Below are 22,780 nucleotides of genomic sequence, written 5' to 3'. Positions count from 1 at the left end.
AGCAAATGTGCAAAATGACCCTTAAAGGTCAAAGCACACATTGAATAATAAATGGTTCGTAGAAATAGGTTGTTTTTTTTGCCTATGTTTATCTATGGAGTGGATGAAAAGGAAAAGAGGAGAGAGATGGCAGAGAGGCACAGTGACCCTACCAAGGGGATAAATATGACTGAATAAAAGAGATTTACAGATTTCAGATTAAAGTATATGCTTCTTTGATCGTTTCATCATTTCATGCAGGTTGTTATTCGTTGACTGATCATGAACTGAGTACCGATAAAAGCAAACCACAAAAAAAGGCAAGGCTGTGAAAAACATTCTTTAAAGACTGCATCTGACACAACAGATAACATTTACCTGCAAATTTTATGCTCCAACTGGGGAAAACATATTTACCTCAAGATTGTTTATGATTTAATCTTCTTGTTGGAGGAATCTAGGACCCAAAACTTAAGTTAACAAAAAAGTCAGATGGAAAAAGTCCCGTATTGGGCAACATCCACAGACACAAAGGGATTCTGTAAAGAGAAGACAGTCTATGAGATTGAAAAAGCTCAAGAGGATTCATTTTTTACTATGGATGAAACCAGCGGGCTTTTATGTGTTTTGTTCTGGTTTTGTGTTCTGCCGTTCGCGTGCCAACAGCGCTGGCAGGAGTTAAAGGAGCTGTGCTGTGCCTGTCTGAGAAAACACTGACGCATAGTCCTCCAACTAAGATGAAGAAAAACCAGTGAATTCATCCTTCATACCTTGTTTTATGTCTCCATCTTGGCCCATTATCTCTCACGGTGAACTGTTCAGTGGAGTGACGCACGCCTGGACTCACTTAGGTTTATTAATCCTTAAAACTACAGGTATTTTAACATGATTGCTGTTGTTCTTACACACAGCACTCACACTCACTATTTAATATTACAGTAAATGTCTTGTGAGCTGAAGTAATGGGTTTGGATGAGGGGATTAAGACATTCACATTTGTAATGTTGATGTATCTCTTGCGTAAGGAGGAAAAGCTGAAATGTTTTTAATATTAAATGAATATACTGATGACTTGAAAAAGATACTTAAGAGTGATTGTCTTTAGAAATGCAGTTCAATTCAGGTTTAAACAATGGGGAACATTCAGATTAAAGGGCAGCACATATTTTTTTGAGTAAAATTAACGCACCATTCAGTCTTGCCACGGAAAGCTAAGAGTTATAATTCTTTCACGCAAGTCGCCTTAAGTTACTCAGCAAACAATCCCAACTCCCGGAAACTCAGCAAAGCGCTCCCAGCGCATCTTCGGGCACAGAAGCCTCTTCTGTTTCTCGGTGGTTTGTTAATGTTCACTCCGACCATCCAGTGTTGTGCTCTTTCAAATTCCCTCACTTCAAGGCCGATTGAGAGCACAGCATTTGAATGGGATACATCTGTGATTTTTTTTTTTTTTGTATAGCTGACATCCAGGAAATGGAAGTTCTATAGCCTCACACGTCTTCACCCTCACACACATTCATCGGCACTCTTGGACAGACACTTGGGGCTGACATTTCAAACTGTCAGGGAGAATGCTGTCAAACTGTGCATTGTCGTGGGACATGGCTGCGTGTGTGTGTGTGCGCGCGCGCGCTTGCACATGTCGGAGTGCAATGATATGTGTCTATCTGTGTTGGTGTTTGCGTGCGTGTGAATGCGTTAGTGTGTTGAGTGGATATAGTGCTTGCTTTCGCTTGCCTGGGGCACATTTATATAATAATGCTGATTTACTTTTTATACAGATCTATTTTGCCGACCAAAACAAACTTGCACACACAATTTCTAGAACAGACACACACACACACACACTCAGACTCCTCCCACTGCCCCCCCGCCCACCACCATCACCACACACACACACACACAGACCAACACACACCCCTCGCTCCCCCTCCCCTCCAAACATACACTTATCGAATTAAATAAAGTCAGCAGTTTGCAGCCAGCCGGTTGTGGGGAAATAAAACACCATGTCATTTAGTGCTGATGAGATGGAGCTTCTATAAATAGTCATTTCCTGCTCGGCTTTAATTAAGTGCTGCTACTGTCAGCTGTCACAGAGCAAAATTATCAAGCAGGCCCGTTTAGCAAACGAACCCCTCCACTCTGCCTGTGTGACTGTCCCGTGCTCTGTGTGCTGCTTTACTGCCCATCTCTCGCACCGCCATCATCCCCATTCCACTGCTCCCGCGTCTCTCTCTGCCTACTTATGTTGGTCGGAGTCGCTTAGCATGTTTCCCTTGTTTCATTTCTCTTCATATTCTCCTCTCCAGTCTTTTTCTCTGCTTCAGTTTGGTCGCCCGCTGCTCCCTCCTTCTTGTCTTTCTCTTCTAATCTGCTGCAACTTTTCTTCTCTGACAGCTTGTTTCATCTCCTTCCCTCTGTACTGGCAGCTGCCCTCCGCTCCAGCTTTTTTAAAGGTGATTTTGTTTGTTTTGTACCCGCTGTTCACGTGTAGCAGAGTTTGTGCTAATGTTATGTTAACGTGTGTGTGTGTGTGTGTGTGTGTGTGTGTGCGCGTGCGTGCGGGCGCGCGTACGTGCGTTTGTGCGATAACATCCTTGCTGCGTTTACTTAAAAGGTCTGGTGCAGTTCTAATCGGAGCTACCCTCTCTTTCTCCATCTGAAAGAACTGAGGCATGTTATTGCCCTGGTAAAGAAAGTTAAGAGGGGACGAGGGGGAAAGGGGAACGGAGGAGGGAGAAATTGAAACGCGAGGAGGAAGTGAGACGAGGGGATGTGTGTCTAAGGAAGACATGGTGCGAAAGAGAGAGCAAGGAGATGGCAAGAGAGTAGGATCGAGAGAGGCAGGGAGAAGGACACTGCAAGGACAGTGCAGAGGGAAGAGAGAGGAGTAGGAGGAGGGAAATGCACTTAGGGACAAGCGACAGGAAGAAACACAACACAATTCACGACATATCTGCAGCCTCACATAGCTGAATTGATGCCGGGTCGCACATATATCGATAGATAATCCGTCATTATCACAAACATTCTCGGGAAACACGATCTCTCATTTCCACTCACACACTACAGCAACAGCAATACACAATAAAGCTCTCTCTCTCTCTCTCTCTCACACACACACACACACACACACACACACACACACACACACACACACACACACACACACACACACACACACACACACACACACACACACACACACACACACACACACACACACACACACACACACACACACACACACACACAAACACACAGTGAAAAGGGAAACACAGAACATACTGTGTAACGCACAAACACTTTACTCATACATACATGTATGCGGTTATACACACACCGTTGTGATCCCTCGCACAGAAACGTGTACATGCACACACACAGACACAAACACACACTCAGGGGAACGGAGCTGACGCCTAAAGCATCTATGGATTTATTACCCTGAAAGTGTGCAAGCAGACGGGCAACAACAGTTTCTCCCAGAGAGGAAAGGGCGTCAGATCATCACATACACACTCAAACACACACTAAGACGCAGGAACAAAATCATTTGAACTTAAGATGGTCTTCATCCTCATCTCCACATGTACGCACACATGCATGCTCACACACATACTCTGTCTCTGTCACACACACACACACGCGCACACTAAGATGAGAAAGTCCAATTATCAGCTGCCATTCCTCTCTCAGGGTAATTTAATGCATTGGGTGAGAGCTTCTCATTTAATGTTTAGTAATTACACTCTCTCTGCTTTACACTCCCTTTAATAAGCTCTAACTTCACTGCATAAACCATAATATATACACACACGCGCGCACACTCAGACAGACACACCCACCTACGCCTGCAGATGAACGTTTAAAGGCATACTGTCTGGAAATTACACACACACACACACACACACACACACACACACACACACACACACACACACACACACACACACACACACACACACACACACACACACACACACACACACACACACACACACACACACACACACACACACCAACTCTCCCCTCACCCCTGGGCATCATCGCCACCTCTACCTCCCAACCTCCCGTCATTTCCCTTCACATTATCATTCATTACAATATTGCACTTGTTTTGGTGCTTGGCAGTTTCTCCTCCTCTATAATTCATTTATTCGACTGAATTTTCATCAGGGATTATGTTTTGTGTTATGGAAATGCCCGTGATTACTATTCGTTATGTGGTTTCATGATTCAGAGTCTTTTAGATGTATGTGTGCATTTGTGCTTGTGTGTGTGTGTGTGTGTGTGTGCAGCGCTGTCTGTTTGTGAGCTCTTTAATTCAAAAGGCTTAAACAGATGCAAAAAGTTATGTGTGCGTATGGGAGTATTTCTGCGAGAGTGTGTCAGTGTGTGCTTGCATATTTCTTCAACTTGAGGAGTCGTGACTCTCCTTCAGTGACAGAGAGGCAGAGTGTGTGCTGAGACTGTCGATGGAGCATCTGAGAGACCAAATTATAGCTGTGTCATCTGCTTCAGTTCCCGTTTGAGAAACCCACTGCGTAATCACCCAACTCTTTCCACTTTCTGATGAAATATATACATGAAAATAGTCTCCAGAGACTTGGAATCTAAACAATAATAACTCATAAAAAAGATAGGAGAAAGTCAGACTAAATCGGTCAAAAGGATCCCATAAAGAGAATCCTGCAATTTACAAAGGAGAATTCCTTTTTTTTAAAGGACAATTGCACAATTTTGACATTATTATGTTTGTCTTTGATTCCACAAAACACTGCTCAGCATTTTGGATGTATAGAGACATTTTGATAAAATGTATTTACTTTCTTCTTTAAATTTACTTTTGAACCTCTCTTGACTTTTCTACCTCATATGAGACCTTCATTTAAAAGAGTTAATGCAAAACACTGTTTTGAAAATAGGGACATTTCTTCTACCATAGTAGGGTGATTTAAGTCTTGGATGCCTAATGTTAGCCAAACTCATCTATTTTTTAGGGAAGCCCCTTCCCCCCAAAAAACATCTTTTGTCTCTAGCTCATTCGTTGGCCTAATTTAAATTCCAGATCACTGACTGACTTTGCACTTACACAGCCGCATCAATAGAAATGGCTAAGTTCTGCTACTGTGTTTGTAAAAAATTCTCTCAGATTGTGGCTTCCTCATTCAGCTCTGCTCTCAGTTAATGTCCACCAGGATTCAGAGTTTAACAGCTGATTTAGTTTGAATGACCTCAGTATATGACAGTACCAGATTCATGTCTCCGGTAGAGACATTTAAAGTGCCTGTTGATGCTTTAATGGCATGTTATCAAACAATGCAGAACAATTCAAAGCAGCCAAATGTAACAGCTTGGGATCAGTCAAATACATTATTGCATACCTCCGCCAAGGCCCAACAGCCCCCTTATGAAACCACATTTAAATCCACTAGTTTCAGGTTTTTATTTGGATCTGCACAAACATACTCATAGATATCAGTCCACTAAATATGCCTAATTTTTTTTCACGATCCATGCATAGGTCCCTGGGAATGTGAAAATGTCAAAACATTGCCAATTTTAAAGAGATGGAAAATTACAGGATACACCCCCTTGTTAGCCTGGCGTAGCCAGACTAATATTCACATGTGTATTAGTCTCGGACCTCCGATTCATTTTCGATTTCCAAGGACGCAGATCAAAACGCCTCGGGAAACAATTGGATAGACCTACAACCAGTAAGAACAACAAATCATTTGATGTCTGTTGAGCGATGTCAAAATGTCAACAGACTAGAGCGTACAGAGAGGAGATGCCTGTGATGATGATTCCACAGCAGGGCAAATTTAAATGAGTTACCAGAATTTGTCTGGGTCACAGGCCCTTTGTCAGGATCTGCGCCAAAATTCAATGGGTTCATTTTTTAGTCTATGTCTTATCCTCCCACCAAGTTTCATGGAAATCTGTCCAGTAGTTTTTGCGTAATCAAACAAACAAAAAACAAATCCACCAATCAACAAATGGCACTCAGTAGAGTGCATACCTCTACCAATGGCCAACAGTCCCTTTAAATTCAAGCAAGTTGCATCAAATTGCACACAATCATAGATATCAGTACTCTGAATAGAATAGAATAATCAAAACCCATGAATTATTCCCTGTGAAATTGTCAAAAATGTCAAAAATGGTCTATGTCGCCCCTTTCTCTGGATTCTGCACCTAGATTTAATTCAAGGCCGGATGAATTCTTCATGTTGCAGATAAGTCATCTCAGGCATATAGCAGTTTTATATCTGAGAGAGCATCGACAGACTCTTTGACAGCACATAATGGGTGAGCATGAGCGACAGTGAAATATAACCTAAGTTGCCATCAAGCGACAATGTCCCCATACTCCATTACCATACTGCATGTATACTGTCTGCTAAAGTCCTAAATGCAGTATGTCTGCTGGAGACAGCAAATCACTTGTTGCCTTTCTGCTTTATCCTACTTTTGATTAACCAAATAATAAGAGTTTAAAAGAAAAATGCTTTATGAAGCAAAATGTTTAGATTAAATCGGGATGCAAGCTACACTACACCAACTTTGGTGTAGTGTATAGAAAATTGGTTTCGATATTGTTTGATATTACAAAGGACAAGTGCTTGAAGTCCCATTCTAATATTTTATCCATTCATTCATTCGTCCATCCACCCTTGGTCAAAACAGCTTGTACTGTCCTTATGACACGCTTACACACCCCTATCCATTAGTTTTTAGCACTCAAGTGACGCTCATATAAAGGGAATCACCTGATTCCTGGATTTGAATAATGCAATGATTTACCTCTTGCCAAAGTAGCCTTTGCTCCATGCCTCTCACCACCCCCCAACCCCCCAGGCTCATTCCTCTCATCTGCAATCACTATCTTTATCTTTGACATTAAACAATCTCTGTTTTCAGAAGTATTCCATGTTGTCTCTGCTCTTCAACACACCTGCCTCCCTCCCTGTCTGCACGCAGACACAGACACTCAACCCACCTTAGAGCCAACGTCGGCTCTTTTCACGGAAACCAAATCCTTTCATTTATGAATCCTTATTAATCTATCACAGCTAATTCACCAACAGTAATGTCAAAATGATATTGAGGAAATGAGGTTCAACTCTCTTAATTTAACGAGATTTTTAGTCTGCCAAAATGTGCATGGGAGTGGAAATGGACTCAAACACACGTCAATGAAAGAAGGTCTTCTGCACACATATCCACACATGCAGAAGCACTTACTGTATGCGGACAGTGTCTAAACGTGTGCTCCAGTGGGAGAGGGTGGCTAATTCTGTCTAATAGCATGGCTACCCTTCATCTTCCCACTGGGATTCCGGTATTCAATTACCACCAGTTTCTACCTCTCAGTCCTCTGCTACACATCGCCACTGGTACTGACATATTAATAGAGCAACTTGTTACAGTATTTCTAAATGACATGTTGAAATGTGCAATATTTTCATAACCAAGTATGAGTGAGTGCAGTATTTTTCTGTACACAAACATTTTGTATTTTCCTGCTGCATGTTTGTTGCCTTCAGAGTATGAATCTGTAATGCAACACGATCAAAACGTGTACATGGGGAGAACGGTTGACTGGAAACAAATTTCAGCCATGTTCAGGTTGATATGGTTGAGTGGAGTGCCGCTCAGCTGAGAAATACACACAGATAGGTACCGTGCACAAGTGGAACTTATTAGTTCCAACTGTGGGTTGTGCTGTTTCACTCCTCATGTTCTGGTTTCTTCATATCCTCTTTTCTGTCGCAACCAGCCCTTCTTCGTTTCTCCTTCTCCCTCTGTAGGGAATTGATTAATATCAAGCACGCACACACGCACACCTGTAGCACCATACAAACAAGTGAGCTGACTTCCTCTTGACTGTTTTCAGTTTAGCCAGAGTCCAATTGACCTTTCAAGTGCTTTCAAAGATCTGTATGAGGAGTGATGTACTTACAAGCGTCTGACAGTGACTGCTCTGTACACAGGGAGACTCTAAATAAAACATCCCAGTCCTATTTGAGTTCAGTTGTTAAATGAAAAAAGACATAATTTGCAGACATGTTATGTCATATAAAATCTGTTAACACCCGTCAATGCCAACCGAGCCAAGACAACAAGAGCAAAGACAGTTTGTAATAGCTGTGCAACTGTCAAATCAGTTTGTACCTCCTCAAATCTATTCTCCTGCAAGGTTCGCAAATGCAATCAAATGTCTCTGTAAATGAGATAAATAAGACAACACTACATTCATTATTTATTTAAACTTTTTTGCCCCCAACTGGATGAGATTCATCAGACATCAGGTGATATAAAGCATCATTACGACCTCAATAACAGAGCATGAAACCACATCAAATGCAAGAATACGTAAGAGGTACCAAAGTGTAAACTTCCATCCATCCATTATCTATACCACTTAATTCTTTGCCAGTCGGGAGGGGTACACCCTGTAGAGGTCACTAACCCATCACAGGGCCAACATACAGAGACATACAACTATGGTAAATTCAGAGTCTCCAATTCAACTAACCTCAATCTGCATGACTTTGGACTGTGGGAACCTGGAGTACCTGGAGAAAACCGATGCATGGGAAGATCATGCAAACTCCACAAAGAAGCCCTGATTGATTGGTTTGAACCGGGATTCAAACCATGAACCTTCTTGCTGTGAGGCGACGGTGCTAACCACTATACAAGCATACCTCGCCTTACCTTAAAAAATGCAACACACAACATACATTAAGTCCATCGTTAAAGCTTCATAGATGATCAAGAAAAACATACTATCACAACTGGCAGCACTCTGCAATGTTCATTCGTAAAGATGAGGTCAATGGAAGAATAATCTTTGATCTCCGATGAGCTCTGTCACAGCCCTTAAACACTATATCTGTATCTACTGGATAACATACATTATTGTTACGATGGCTATGAGTTTAGATAAAACCCTTCTTTAATTTATATTTCAGATTACTAAAATTTTATTTTAGGGATTATCACTAATTATCTATTCATTTCATCTGGTTTTGGCTTTTCTCATATGGATTGCGAATGGTAGAAAATTACCTCCGGAGAAACTGAGATTGCAGAAAGAAACACATTTTCCGCACAGTAAAACTGCAATAGACTAGAAAGCCAATTCCACCTGAAAGCCACTGCCTATACTATTGATTAGATCCATTTCAACCTTAAGTAAAAAGGTAAATGGGGATAAGGAAAGTGTAAAATACATAAAAAATTCAGGGTAGATGTACAGATTGCTAAAACACTGTGCAGTGAGTGTATTACAATATTTCCGTCTTGAGAGCCACAGGAACATAATAAATGCAATTAATTAGTTATAGGTAGGAAGTAAAAATTCTTGCATCTTTGCCTTCTTCTGTGGTGTACCAAATATATTGTGTTTAATATTGCAAAAAACAAATGAGGAGCAATGTCAAACCATAGTGTTATTTATGTCTATTAATGAAAATGCCAGTGTTATACACTTGCTGAGCACTCAATCGAGGTTGGGGCATTTTCACAACATACAGTATTTGACGATTATCATTACTAATCAACAAAATCACAACACCAGTTGTTTTTTTGTTTTTTACAGTACACACAGACACCTGTCCGAAAGTAATCCTTCACACTGCACCGAACAAAATATCATTCTGAGAATAAGAGTTCTAGTGAGTGGATGTGAACTGCAGATTCCTCCTCCCACAGCCACCTGGAAATGTAACAGCACGAGGCTGTTTAACAAAATCTTTGTTTGGTTGGACTGGGTTCAGTCTGTTGACAGCTCCTCTTCCCGGTGACCACTAGTCAGCTGACTGAGTTACTGTAGCCACTGGATTCCTCTCTAACTCTCATTCCTCTCACATAATTATTTTCCCTGATGTTACCAAAGACGTCAGTCTTTTTGACCTCATCATCTGTGACAGATGTAATTCTTGACTGCTTGACAGATTTTCTCCTTGGTTTTCTGTCAAGACATCAACATTTCACTCGTCATTAATTATTTCCTTTATTTCCTCTGTAGCAGCAGAACATGTTACACCAGACTTCAGAAACTCCAGCTCGAACTAGACTAACCAAAACACCTTTGAGGCTGATTAACTCTGAAAGACCAACTATAGATGTACTCGAAAAGACTCACTAGTCTAGCAACACTAAGGCTACAAACAACCCATGATGCAACACTCTGTAAAAGGCTGTAGTTATACTGGTACTATTTCTATTTAAACAAGAATATCCGATGTAGTGGATGAACCCAAAATTGTCTAGATCTGAAATAGGAGACAACCCCCATTTTTTAAACTCCTCAAGCAACAACATTTTTGTATTTTTACCTTAATGGTCATACGGTGAGATCATAAGAACAATTCACATCAGATTCAGCAAACGCTTCTCACTTCAAAAAAGTAAATGACCTCTGTAAACGTGATGAAGGGCATCTGTGCATATTTGAGTGGACGAGCACGAGGAAAGCAAATTAGCATGATTCCCAACCCAATAATACATATAAGGCTACACTTCCTGCCCCATGTCAGGGAGTGTTCATTTATCGAGTCCTCAGGGTTAGGGTTAGGTTTCACAAATCACGTTAAGTGTCACCCAAAATCTTTTATTCAGGAATGAAGAAAAAGGTGTATAAGGAAAGTGAAAGGACTTCTGCTTGTAAAATACTAAATAATAATAATAATAATAATAATTTGACCCCCCCAATACAATGGTAGGGGAAACACTGGGATGCATGTGGTAAGCAATAGGAATCAAACTAAAATTGATTGGTATTAAGGGATCCAAGAAAGCCAAGGAAACATTCTGGAAGCTATGGTGTGGAAGGTTTCCTAGCGGATTCAGAAACTCATGACAATACGAGAGTCACTGATCACACAGGACATTTTACAAGAAAAAAACAATCTGTAGATCTTTGATCTTTGATGTTAAACTCCTCTGCGGGCAGCCTCACACTTGAAGGTGTGTGTAAATTAGTGAAGTGTTACCTACAGATGTCGCCAAAGATTTCGCTCCGACACCCAATCCTCCTCCTTGTAGGTCAACTCTCCTCTTGTCACGTGATAAAGCTTTGCTACGCTGTGATGCGGCTCTGTGCTATTGCTGCGTGGACACTTTCAGTTTATTAGAATAGCATTTGAATAAGTATTGACATCTATTATTTTATAAATTGTACTTTTTTATTGGATGAATGCGAAATGCAAAAAGAAATGAGACACTGACAACCCTTTACATCACCACCATCAACCTGGACTGTTGACATGAACATGGGTTCATGTTTACATCAAGTTCTTATCCTACAACCAGTTTGCTTCAGCCGAATTCCACAATCAACAGATCAGAGAAAGTTTTTTGCAGCCTTTAGTTGCTCAGCTTTGGTAAATCTGTGGCCACTGCAGCCTCAGATTCCTTTTTGTTAGCTGACAGTAGTGGAACCTGACATGGTGTTTCGCTTTTGTAGCTGATCCGCCTAAAGGTACGACGTGTTGTGCTTTCTGAGATGCTTTTCTGTTCGCCACAGTTTCTAAATGTGGTTATCTGTCTCACTGTGGCCTTCTGTCAGCTCAAACCAGCATGACCATTCTCCTCTAACCTCCCTCATCAACAAGGTGTTTGAGTCTACAGAACTGCTGGATGTTTTTAGTTTTTCCAACCAATCTGAGTAAATTCTTGAGACTGTTGTGTCTGAAAATCTGAGGAGGGCAGCAGTTTAAGAAATACTCAAATCAGCCCCCCCTGGCACAACCATCATGCCACACTCGAAGTCCACGAGATCACAATTGTCCCCTTTCTGATGTTTGATGTGAACAACAACTGAAGCTCCTTATCTTTGATTTCACGATTTTATGCATCTCACTGCGGCCACATGATTGGCTGCCTGGACGATTGTACAAATAGGTAGGTGTTCCTAATACAGTGCTTGGAATGAGAGAGTATGAGTAACAGTCCAGTACCTCAACAGTCAAAGGCATACATATTTGAAATACAGTCTGTCCTGGTATTCTTAGAGCTTGATTTTAACTGTCTAGGCGCAAGAGTAGTTCAAGTTTTATTTCTCAGATCAGAAAGGTTCAAACATACAGAGTTCATTCAGAGTGTATTCCACTGCAGGGCACCCAGGTGCTGCGTTCTACTTCCAGCAGAGCCATAATTACAAACACAAGCAGGCAATTAAATCCATGCAATGTGTGTGTGTGTGTGTGTGTGTGTGTGTGTTTACTTCATATCTTATTGACGATTTAATTTATTTTAATTTAACTAACACATTATATTCATATTTGACTGTTTATGCAGATGTGAAGTGAGTGAGTGAGTGAGGGACAAAAATGTATTGTTATTCTCTAATAACAGTAATATTTCTCCTCATTAAATGTTTAATGTCAACCGAATAGAAAAGAGGGGTCTCTGAAGACCCCTACAGTGTGCTGTGAATGTACAAAGCAGTCAAGAAGGAAAGAAAATTGGTCTTAAAAAGACCCAATTTGATGACCTCTGGCACATTAATACAATTTATTTATTTATTGACACTTTCACTGTACGATTTATAAAGATATGCCACAATGACGGTTAATGTATTGTTTGGCTAGAAAAATAAATCCAACAAAATAATGAAGGATAATCACAACATGATTTAACAACAACATTGTATCTTGTATGTATTGGTTTTAAATCAAATTGTTTTATGGAATAAAACTATGCCAATAACAACTCAAATAACAAAATATGAATCAGTTGATATATAATTGGCAAAAATGTTTTTGGCTTTTTTGGCAATAATTTAATTTTAAGAGAGAGAGAGAGAGAGAGAGAGAGAGAGAGAGAGAGAGAGAGAGAGAGAGAGAGAGAGAGAGAGAGAGAGCTGTGGCCTGCTTAAGAGGAAAGTACTGACTAGATAGTAGACTTGAATTCTCTCACCAGTAATCAGACCTGTGTTGGTATGCCAAGATAGTCAAGTGGGTAAAATCTGCAGATCCTCTACTGGCCAACTATTGAGTGTTCTCCCTAAATGTGTCCCCTTCCCTTTCCAACCATCCGAATAAGTAGGTATTAGTATTACAGGTAAAGGCACTGCTCAGTAAAAGGAAAAACCAGGCCATTAAAACGTGTCTCCTTGGAGATGACACAGTGTGGGTGCATTATATTAACATGGTGTTCCTTATTAGCAGCGTGACACTGCTGCTGAAGCTGCGCTGCACAAGCCGGGTCATTGCTTAGAATTTAAAGTCACGTCTTAAGCCTCAGCGTGACACGACAAATACGTGTGCTAGCAGCGGCTAGCTGCTTTGAACCTTATCTAAAGCCCTCAGTGTGACTGAGTGAATTTTAAAATGACCAGAAATGACTTCAAATTGGAGAGTTTGCAATCACTACTTCAACACATTTAAGTAGCAGTGTTGCTCCCTTTAGACAGTCTGAAGGTGGGAGTGTTAGGGGAGGGGGGAGGTTCTTCTCACTACACCTCTTCTCTCATATACCTGCCCTGTTTGCAGATAGATAAAGCGGTGTGTGTGTGTGTGTGTGTGTGTGTGTGTGTGTGTGTGTGTGTGTTTGTGTGTGTGTGTGTGTGCTGGCATGCCTATCTGACTTTTAGCGTATTTAAGGATCGAGTATGAGTTGTTGCTTTGAGGAATGTCCCCAAGGGTGAATGTGCAAGTGGGCAGGCACACACACACGCACACGCACACGCACACACACACACACACACACACGATAATTCAGTCTACTACAGCACGAAAAGTGTCATAACAAATTAAATTCACCAGAGGCAGAAACTCCTGGGCTCAATTTCAACTCAATCCTAAATCCATGAAGGAATATGTAAATATATGCACCACACATAATATTACAATGCTGCGCTGCTCCATCTAGTTGCAAAATACACTCGCATCCAGCATCAAAGTGCTTTCAACACAGCAACCCAATTAGTGTTCGATTCAAATAATCTAGCACCACCGCAGTAATGTTAAGTTTCCCACACCACACAACATTTTACTTACAAATTCAGCCATCAGAGAGGTTGTTTTATGGCCTTTTTGTACTTGTTAACTGCACAACTGCAGCACTTTGAAAACTATTACCCAAGCAAACAATGTTAGCCAGAAATCTGGAGATCCAGAGGTGGAATAACCTTCACAACTGCTACCACGTGCACAGCTGGATGTCTAGACACGTGCATGAAAAAAAAAAAAAGAATCGTGGGAGGAGGTTCCCATGATTAGAAAGATTTGAAAGGTCGGATAAGGTAAGGGTAAGGCTGTTAATTGAGCTGAAGCGCTGCATGTTCAAATTTGCCACCTCTGGCTTGGTAAATCAAGGGGCTGTCAATTTTCCACTCAGTTTAAAAGCAAGATGTAATGCCATCTTCTTATTATTTAGGAGCTGTGCATGGTTGGGATTTGAATGCATTAAGCACAATTCCAATGAAGTCCTAAATCATTGCAGAATCATGTTTTCCTAATGACATGAAAAGCTGTCCTCACTCTCATCTCCATTAATGGAGCAGGCGTGCCGAGATAAAACGTGACAGCTTTCACAATGCTCGAATGATAAATCCCCCCGCGAAGGTGTGGAGTCACGCTGATGCTACAATACCCAATACAACTGATTGAGCTCACACAAATCAACAGGCATAAATCCTGTCTAATTTCCATGTGACCTTGTGTTGTGTTCACTGCCTCTACCTGCATTTTCCATCTACGAGCTGTGTGCTGTAACTAGCTGTGTGTTGTAAATTGTCAGTTAATCATTCATTGGTAATTAAGCACTATAAGATAACACTTGCTTTTTAATGTGGGACTGATATAATTGGTGGCATAAATCAAAATTGCATGTACGTAAGTGTAGAATTGTATCTTGTCCTCCATTAGACTTCACTGACTGACAGCAACACTTTGCTGTCTGTCATAAGGACGAAGAAATGAAGGAGATAGACGAGGACTAGACAAAAAATAAATAAATAAAAGATGAAGATATTAATGTTTAACACAAAGAGAGAATAGGGACATATTCTGAGACTGATAGGAAAAGTACGATTGAAATAAAGAGAGAGGCAGACATTACATGAGTAATAAGGATATACTGGAGGTGGTTTGAGGACAAAAGAAGAATTGGAGATAAAGGAGAGGTAGAAGGACAAGAGGGGAGACGAGAGTGGAGGAGAGATCTAAGGCAAGTTTAACTAAAGATGTGGAAACATAAAGAGGCAGCGAGTGAGCTAATAGCAATCTAACAACACTGCCACTCGAATTTTAACTTTATGCATCCTCACAAATACACTGTATTTATTGGTTGTTCAAAAACAAATCATCTGCAATATTTCCTGTAATTACAAAGGAAGATGATTCATTTTAAATTTGCAGAAGCAGCAGCAACGGGCTTGTTTGGAATTAGCTGAAGAAGAAAAAGGGGGTAATTAGAATAAGCAGTGATATCCACCATTACTGAACGGATGAGGAAAAGTAACAACTGAAACAGAAAATATAAAGAGCAGACTTAGCTATCTACTATCTGTACTGTCTGGCGTGTCTGGGACAGGCAGTGCAGTGTGGTACAAAGAGTAATACCTACCACCCCAGCAGACCTGCAGACTGTCTGCTGGGGTGGGGCAAGAGCTGGCAGCAATAATAAATATTATTATAAATATATTGCACTTGGAAGATGAAAACTTAATTTAACCTTCAGGAAAGCTCTATATTACAAACGATGCATTGATAACACACAAGATTTACAGAATAGGCATTTCTCTTTCTTATGAGCAATTTTCAAATCGACGAATTGAAATGTCAGTAAGATTTACTCTTTCAAATTATCACGTTTTAAGGTTCTGATGTGTACGACTATTTTATAGAAAATTGAGCCAACTTTTAAAAGCTTGTTAGAATGGAACACATCACCCCGAAGATATTGAATTTAATTATTTAATCAGGGTGAAGATACAGATTCAAAGAGCATCACCTCTGCACACGCCACAGGAGACAATGAGGCTGTTTAATGAAATGAGAAAAGATCCCACTGATGCTGCTCTAAAGCCTTGGTAGTGACAGACACCTATTAAGGAAATGGAGTCATGTACAGCCCTCCAAAACACACCCACAACAAACACACACGCACACTCATCTCCTGACACTCAAAACACTCATCTGACAGTCAAACGCTGTCGACTGACAGCTAAGACACGCTTCTCTGACAGATCAAACCTGATTTACAATGCATGCGTGTGTGTGTGTATGTGTGTGTGTCTGTGTTGTTTTGTGAGGATGAGACGAGCAGAGGGAGTTAGGGGTCAGAATTGTAAATTTGACAGTGTCACGTATCATGTCATCTATCCAGCACCCCCTCTTCTCTTCACACACACACACACACACACACACACACACACACACACACACACACACACACACACACACACACACACACACACACACACACACACACACACACACACACACACACACACACACACACACACACACACACACACACACACACACACACACACACACACACACAATCCACCTCTTACCCTCCAACACATTCATTCCAATTTTCAGGCTAATCCATCAGTTCATTCTGCCTTATTCTGCTTCTTTTTCTCTTGTTCTTTTCCATTTGTGGAGTGCATCACTGTCATCCTGTCATCGTCAAGCACTGGAGTCGGTCCCGCAGACAATCTGTCCCCACGGCCAGACGGGTAACAATAGCCGTCACCTTTGTGCTTCACTGCAGTCCCTAGACATTGAGTGACAACCTAGTCTTTTAAAGATGATATTCATGTACATACAATTTGCATTAGCAAATATGCTTTGTACGCAGGGTCGGACTGGGAACAAAATTCAGCGCTGGCATCTTTGTCTGGACAGGCCCAATTTTTTCCCAACATCGCCTATGCGCCAAGTTATCAGGCTTTTTAATGGGCTAAATAGATATTAAGTTGTCAGCGCTGCTGTTTGTTGTGTGTAGGGGGGTCCACACAGGGTCTCCTATTACATGTTAACATGACCACTCCTATATGTCACAACTCAGAACTGCCTCGCTCATGACTGCAATCAACTACGTTACAGTGCCAGACGAAGAAAGGGAACCATTTTTTGTCCTACCTTATTGGTTGTACATGTAACAAAGTGCTGTGCAGTTTGTGTAAACCTCACTCCCCGACAAGTTTACAGACGTACTAGTGACAAATGCTAGTGATTTTTAGACTCCTAGCGCGTCCGTCTCCCATGCGGGCAGTCGGGAGTTCAAGACCCCTCCCATTACATACTCAGGGTGGAGTTTTTTGTGTTTTGAAGTAAAGAGGTTGATAATGTCATTGTTATCCAAAGTGTCTGTTAGTTCTCTTAAGACTCCTCTATACTCCATAATAACCCCCCCAAAAAAGTTTGCGGCTGGTTTTCCTGTCTATTGCAGCCAGAACATATCAATTATAAAAAAAATCTCTATTGCAGGTGACCCGGTTCCCTTTTTTTTCAACATTACCCTGTCGCCCACAACTGGGCTGGCCCATCTGGCATTTTCCAGTTTGCCGGTCCGAGCCTGTTTGTAGGAAACTATATATAAGGCTGCCTATATTCTTTTATTTAATCAAAATAATAAGATGTTGTTTGTAATTAAACAGTGCAAAATATTCTCGGTTGACTAGTCAAATTTGCCTTCCCTAAAGTACATATAGTCTTGATTTATAATATGATTAATGCACTTGGTGAAAGCTATTGAAGGATCATTTTGTTGGTATCATGATTAAAAAGGTTAAAGGAAAAATATGGAATGTTGTTTAAATAAGATTCAAAACAGATGCAGCAGAATCACACACATTGTCCGTCATTCCTCTTTGTTGTCAAAACTTGGCAAATGTAGGAGAGATGAGGAGCAGGCCACAGAGGTCTGATAACGACATTCCTTTGGAAGTCCTCACCCACAGATTTTCAAAACGTTGAGTCTTCAGACCCGGCGGAGACTGCCTGATGTGACACAACACTAATTAGCACACTAATTAACACAGCATACAGTATCTTGATTGTTAAGTCTGAGCTAACCACACGTACAGTAGGTGGAGGCTGCAGCAATGACATTTCTTCCAAAAATATATGTAAACGTGTGGGTGTGTGTGTCTAAAAGGTTGTGATGACTCATGTCAGAATAAGATTCTAATTAGCATATAAAGCCCTGCTTGTGCATGTGTGTGCGAGTTGTCGCAGAGGTCAGCTGTCAAACAAATTTGACACCTGTCTGTCACAAGTTTGATTCCATTTTGATTGGATCTCATAAGAATAATTAAGAGACAGATTAGGGGAAACACCAACTGTGAAACTCAGTACAATACGAGCATTTATTTTTCGTTTTTGTCAGTATGCTGTTATTTGTTCCCTTTTGTGTCAGAGAAAGAAATCCACCCGAATGAAATAACTGTACATTTTCAAAGTCTTTCAGCCATACAATTTATGAAATTTCTAAAATAAAATAAGTCTTCCAAAAGCCTTTTAAATTATTTGTTATTATCAATTAATTGGGAGTGTTTTTGTAATTAATAAAATAGGAACAGGATTATAATTTTTTATATTATAAATACTGTTAAATATGGATTAGCAGTAGTGATGCACACAACAGCAGAGTCACTATTAACTAAAAGATTTCTCTCTGGAAAGAAATTTAAAATACCAGTGATCTATCCATTCATTATCTATACCACTTCATTCTTTCTAAAGGTGGTGGTGGGGGAGTTGGCCGGGTGAGACAGACAGGGTTCACCCTGGACATGGTGCCAGCACATCACAGGGCCACTATACAGAGACAAACATTCACTTTCACATGTACACCTATGGCCAATTTAGAGTCTCCAATTAACATAAAATGTCAGTAAAATATATAATATTACTGAGTGAAGTTTAGAAAGAGTGAAGAACACAGAGATGAGACAGTATCCTTCCTCTTGCCCTTCATCCTCCTTTTTGTTGCTGCAATTCACTGTCTGCAGGTACCACAGTTTAAGGTAGTAGCTGAGTTTACAAGACTTTGAGACTTACAAGACATAAAGGATAAACAGACTACAGACGGACTTGTTTTGGTATAAGCCTCTTCAAAACAATTGGCTGTTAGTTCAACCAGCACACCGTGGCTGTGTAAAACACGCAGGCGAAACAGCTGAAAATGTTATCAGATGCTTGTTGAACAGGTTGTTTTATGAAACACTTACTGGCCATTTGCTTTTTATTGGACAAAATCAAAACCGTGACACGTGTCCACGATCTTGTATCACGATACAGTACAACCAAACTGTGATACACCAGCTGCCATTGCTGCAGGTGTAGCTTGCTGAGTTTCATTTCATGAATGATTCTGTAAAACATGTAAATCAGGAAGTTATTATTCCATTTAAAGCTAGGGCAAGCTATTTATTTATTTTTAATCGTCTTAAAACTGCAATTGTCATCAGACTTGGGGTGGGTGCGTGTGCGTGTGTGTGTGTGTGTGTGTGTGTGTGTGTGTGTGTGTGTGTGTGTGTGGCAGCCCCGCCCTGAGCAGACAGAGCACAGGAGATGAGAGGAAAGAGAAGCAGTTTGACAATAAATGATAAAATAGAAATTGAATATGTGGCAGTCCATGTTTATATTACACATCACTGTATGGAAAACACTGCAGAGGGATGCCAGATAAACATCAGCCACTGCCATCGGTGAATGTCATCTCATTTGCTGATAGGCCGATGGCAGTCAACGGGGCGAACACTGGGCGATATTCATCTCTAGAAGAGATTAAAGTTTATTCTTTGTCATGCAAACACATCTTGTTTCTCTTTTCCCTTTGATCCTGTACTATGTTTCCTTAGGACCAAACGGAATAGGAATTCTGTGGGTGCTGAGGTTGTACAGCCTGTATGCCTGGATTTATACACATTTGTTACATGAACACAGAGTGTGTTTGTGTGTGTGTGTGTGTGTGTGTGTGTGTGTGTGTGTGTGTGTGTCCGCGTCCGCGTGTGCGTGCGTGTCGTCAAAGGGAGATCCTCAGACGACAGGAAGACATCACATCTGCCTCTCGCATTTGGTTTACATGCTGCAGTCGTACACATGATGCATCACATTCTGTCTCACGGAGCCAAGCCAATTCACATGCGTACATTCATACATTCACTCAACAGTCATCTACCCTTGCTCAAATATAAACACACTGTAAATGTTCCTGCAGGCATTGAGCAAAGAACGCGGTGCTGCCAGATGATGAGCCATGAAATATCACCAAAAAGCTCAACATACCTTTAGAACATTTAACATCCCTTTTACCACGGCATGTTTGTGCACAGTGAATGATCCACATTATGGCCAATCCTGTACATAAAAATATCTAATTCTATCCTGATTTATTTTAGTCACAGACTCAGATATCGTCCAAAAATTATATGTTTCCATGGAGAAGAATGGCTGATGATGATGATGATGGGTTAAGCCACAATTCTCGCACAGTCCCACAAGTTCCAACCCTTAGCATACGCTGGTGCATCGGTGTCTGCTGAGGTATTCCAATTGTGCGTGACAGATTTGAAACAGTAACTGTTTTCACCTAAAGCTGCTGGCTAAGATGACATTAATTGTTCTGTCAGTTGACCATTTAGGGCAAATTATGTGAAAACATTTAATGAGGTCAACAAAGCGAGGGAAAAAAAAAAAAAGATGGTAAATTGTTAATAATTGGGCGTTCATATCATGAACAAGGCTTTTGTGCTGCAAGTAACACTTTTCACGGCACAGAACTTTTGCAGGGAATGTGTGAGTGTGTTGGAGCACAACCTCTAAAATGCATCTCACACGTTCACTCCCTGACAACTCCACTCTGTAATACACCTGACTCTCTGTTCAGAGAGTCTCTCCTTTCTTCTACATGCAAGAATTATAAAGATAAATGACATTGGTAGTGTAAGGGAAAAGAGCAAGGAAAAAGAGCGCAGCATTATTTTAACATTAAATACAATTATGGAAATGTACGATTAAACATATTAATATGACTTTAAAAGATTTGCAGTGAAGGGAACACAGCAAACTAATACTAAACTCAAAGCATTGGTGTTACAAACCAAGAAGCTGCTAATATCTGAATGCTAATATTAAGATTAATTATAAGTATAATGACAAGATCTTATTGATAATTTAGTTTCAGAAGATCCTCAAAAAAAACGTATTAATTAAGTCTCTATTATTACTTGAAGCAATAACAGCCACCTATGTCAATTGGAGAGGTGTAGAAGACACCAAATTATAAAGCCAGTGACAAGAAAACAAAATTGTTGACGGAGATGAAGGAATAGTTTCTCACACACCTACCATTTGGCCAGGGAATTGTGGTGCAAAAATAAAGACCATGTTATTACCCAAATAAAATAGAAAAAAGAGAGTAACTTCACACAACATACTTTTCAGTTTGTTCCCACTCTTTCATGCTATGGTCAGAATTTCAAGATAAAAACAATCAACGTATTAATTCAGGATGAGCAATGCAGGACAAGACTAGAGAAGCACAAGACAAAAAACAACTCTGTATAAACGACAGCTTTACAACTGTAAATTACTGCCTCAAGCGGTTTAATACCTACACACATCACAGATCTATCAACTACAGCATCAAGCTGTGAATTACCAACACACAATATTCTTTGTAACCTGTGGTTCATAACACTGAAGAGCTGGTGACTGGGATGTGAAGTGAAGCCTCAGTGGGGAAGCTGTCACCTGCACCATAAATCCACATTTGGCTTTAATTCAACTCTTGAGTGGTCATTATTCTTCCAATATTCATCTGACATTTTGAGTGCAATGATCATGTTTAACAAAAAAAAGATGCAAATCATCCTTAGTATTCCAGAATTTTATATGCAATAGCTTTTACATTAATGTGAACTTTCCCACTGCTACATAGTTCAGTCAAGGACATTTTGAAACAACACACAGATGCAGATGATTCAACTGAGAGACAGTTAGTTAGGGCTGCCTCAGAGAGCAATGTCATAACAAGATTTTGTGGCAAAGATGGCTCCTTATCAACTACTAAAATGAGAAGCAGTATATGTGAGCAAAAACATTAGCATTCATCCCAGTGGAGTATATAATTAATACAGAATAAAAATCTGTTGCTGTAAATGTATCTTTGAATGCAATGCTGCAGAAAACCTTGAAGTTGAGTACAACACATACAGCAATGGTTCACACTGTAAAGAAAATGATCTTGAAGGGGAGGAATTACATTTTTCAATCATTTAAGATCATCTGAAAAGACACTCAAAATAAGTGCAGTATTGGGTGATCGCTAGTGTACCAATAAAATAAAGGCCCACACCCCACTCCATTCAGCTTTGTCTTTAAGCCTCGGATATAAAAGTATATGGCTATCCTCAAATTCTCCTGACACCTTTCAGAGACCTTTGAACCTCAAACTCACTCGACAGCATTTGTAATTCACTATTTAAGAAATGTAGCTCTAACACTGGCTATAAAGCTTCAGAAAAATGATGGCTTACTTTTCAGATACCAGTTTATTTTTCAAGCCCTAGGTTGAAATAGAGAAGCATAGATCGTATCTTAGCCTGGGAATATTCAACAAAGTTTTTGCCAGAGAGTTTCTTCGCTTGCAACATTTCCTATTGCATCATCAGTCTTTGTAGGGGGAATTAGATATTGTGCTGATATGATAGTCTCTGTTGGTTTGTGCTCAGGCCTCCCAAAATTAAGGCAGATCAAAGATTGTGGCAATTAACACAGAGATCCTGTTTGTCTGCAAAGCAATGTCTGCA

This window comes from Scophthalmus maximus, chromosome 8 (genome assembly GCF_022379125.1).
Source record: "Scophthalmus maximus strain ysfricsl-2021 chromosome 8, ASM2237912v1, whole genome shotgun sequence".
In the NCBI taxonomy this organism is placed as follows: Eukaryota; Metazoa; Chordata; class Actinopteri; order Pleuronectiformes; family Scophthalmidae; genus Scophthalmus; species Scophthalmus maximus.
Note: the sequence above shows the minus strand (reverse complement) of the source record.